This window comes from Ursus americanus, unplaced genomic scaffold (genome assembly GCF_024610735.1).
Source record: "Ursus americanus isolate L20-20 unplaced genomic scaffold, mUrsAme1.1.p SCAF_71, whole genome shotgun sequence".
Taxonomy (NCBI): Eukaryota; Metazoa; Chordata; class Mammalia; order Carnivora; family Ursidae; genus Ursus; species Ursus americanus.
This window is the reverse complement of record NW_028273653.1, coordinates 240,374-243,062: the sequence shown is the minus strand read 5'-3', so window position 1 is coordinate 243,062 and position 2,689 is coordinate 240,374. Positions and strand designations below refer to the sequence as shown.

At 48.4% G+C, this 2,689-nt stretch overlaps 1 long non-coding RNA gene across 1 annotated transcript; it reads left to right on the top strand.

The window, feature by feature from the left end:
- The first annotated feature begins 332 nt into the window (after positions 1 to 332).
- LOC148106730 (uncharacterized) lies at positions 333 to 1,856 on the top strand. The gene is made up of 3 exons (XR_015723585.1): positions 333 to 527; positions 638 to 830; positions 1,022 to 1,856. It is a non-coding gene; the product is annotated as an uncharacterized LOC148106730 (long non-coding RNA).
- The last annotated feature ends 833 nt before the right edge of the window (positions 1,857 to 2,689 follow it).

Genomic DNA, 2,689 nt, shown 5'->3' with positions numbered 1-2,689 from the left:
CGCTTGGAGCATTCCTTTTGGCGCTTAAAATTGCCTTGGATATGCATAAAAGCATTGCATTTCCTAAAGCCCAAGGCTGGAACAGTCTGAGAGCAGCTGACCTTGCCAGGAACCAGGCACACCCTTGCAGGAAGGGTTGGTGCAGAAGGGAAGGGGCAGGGCTCTGAGGGTGGTCTGCAGCTAGAGGGGTCCGCGAAAGGGGCCGTGTGTGTGTGTGTGTGTGTGTGTGTGTGTGATTGCAGCCCTGCCCATGATCCCTGTCATGCCTGCTCAGGGCGTTTAGCCAAGGAGGTGCCTCCTGGACCTCTGCACTCCCAGAGTTGTGAGTCATGGGGCCGGTTGCCTGGCATTCAAGGAGTTGGAAGCATCATACTCCCCAAGCAATCACCCCATGGGGGTGGAGCTACGTCTCTGTGTGCAGATCCGGAGCAGCCCAAGGACGCAGACCAGGAGCCAAGGAAGTGGAGTTTTGAGAGAGTGGACCTGTGGAGTTCCTGGCTGGGTGAATGCATGCTGTGTGGCCATAGGTGGGCTTTCTGGGAGTAGGGGCACCCCGGGTAAGAGGCAGGGTTCTGGAAGGGCATGTTGAGAGAGTTCATCATGGAGACTCAGTTTTCTTTCCTTTTTCCCTTGAAAGTCTCTTCTGCCTAGTCTCCGTCAACTGGCCATACACTCCAGACCCAGGAACTCCAGGGCACCCGCTCAGCAAAGCTTTTGTGGGATGGTTCGCAGACATTCCAGGGTTTCCCGTGTTCCCCAAGAAGAGCGAGAGAAAGGACCGCACAGTCCCCAACTTCAGTGCGGTGCCCCTGTCCCCCGACACAGTGCAGGTAATGGACCTTGAGCAGTTCCCCGAGTTCAGCAGGGTATTCCCTGTTCCCTCAGGCACAGGTGGGGCGCTAGGAAGGCCCAGAGCCCTTACCCAACTTCAGCATTGTGCTAGCTGTTTCCTGGGAATGGTGGCAATGGGCTGGGAGATAATTACTACTAAAAGACAAGTCTATGTTTCCCCTTCTCCCAGAAACCACAGCAGGTGTGCAGGCTTTAGGTCCGAGGAGCTGCTTCTACCCATCTGACAACACTTCTCTGCTCTGGCTCCGCGACACCCTACGTTCTGAACGTCTGCATCTGAGTCAGTGAGGCAGCTTGACACGGGATCCAGCATTCAGAGAAAGCGGCAGGTCCATTTGGAGAAATGTCATATCCACATCAGGACTGGAAGTAAAACCTCTCATGAACCCACCATCTCCTGGGTTTTTCTCTTTTCTCTAGTTGAGCCATGAAGTAAAACTTAAGTAATAGTTGTCAGCGTTCTGAATTTGGTGAAGGAGGTACTTAGTTTCTGAGCTTGGAGCACTTTGCAGGGGATCCCATTTTCTCTGTTCATTGACTGCTTATGAATGTATTTTGAACAGCTGTTTCCTAGAAACACTCTTTCATTAGAAAGGGAAGGTGAGGTTTACTCTTTGTCTATTTTTAAGATATACGTTTGACAGTGTTTATACAGTTGGGCCTAAGATATGGGTGAGTGGCCACCATTTAGTGTTAGATGGCCTTTTGTCGTCACATACAAATATGGATGATGTCTTTCCAATTGTCAAAGGTGATGTTTCATCACTGATTAGTCTTTTCATCCCAAGAGTTACAATGGGGGTCGAGGGAAAATTCAAAATTATTCAGAGCAGCATTTTGCTGTTTAAAATATATGCTGGTGTTGGGTAGTAAGGAGGGCACATATTGCATGGTGCACTGGGTGTTATATGCAACTAATGTATCATCGAAATTTACTATACTGTATGGAGACTATAACATTATGTAATAAAAAACGATAAAAAAATAAAGGTAAACCTTGTGTATCTAACTATACCAGATGTATCATCTCGATATTTTGAAGTGCCATATTCAATCTGCTGTTTCTTTGGTAGTGGAGTCAGAGGAGAGTCTTTCGGAATTCCTTTCGATAGAGGCATGGTGGTGGCTACAATTGGGTAGGCGACAGGGGCCCTGGGCTGAGTTCTGGAACTGCTTTCCTGATGCTGGGTGAGTCAGGTTATGCCAAAGAGTTTCTGTTTCTTCCCTATGAGATTGACAAAAACCGGCTTCCAACGGAAAAATCTTTCGTAACGTGCAAACATGCTCACAAGTGCCTGTGCCAAGGTGAAGTAAATGCCATACACTGATCTGTAAGAGACCACAGTTTGCTAGCAGGAGATAAACCCGAACGAACACAGCATGGGACACTTGGGGCAGAAACGGCTTCCGAAGAAAAAAAAGTTCTTGATGTGGAAAACCTATCCAAAGTGGTTGTAGCAAAGTAAAAAGAATGCCACACACTTATGTGCAAGAAACAACATTCCCCAGGCATGGTCTAAGCCCAGACATCGTCACTGTGCTTTTGGTAGCATGAGGGAAACCCGAGCCCCACAGCCCTGACCCATTAGGTAAAAAGCCGGCTTCCAAAGGAAACAGTTTTCCTAAGGTGCAGACCCTCTCACAAGTGGTTGTGGCAAGGTAAAGCAAAGGCCATCAACTTCTCTGGAAGAAACCACAGTGCCCAGCCATGTTCTAAGCCCTAACATCATCACTGGGCTTCTGGAAGCATGAGTGAAAACAGAGGAGCACAACACGGAGACCCATTTGAGAAAAACCGGCTTCCAACGGAAAAATCTTTCATAACGTGCAAACATGC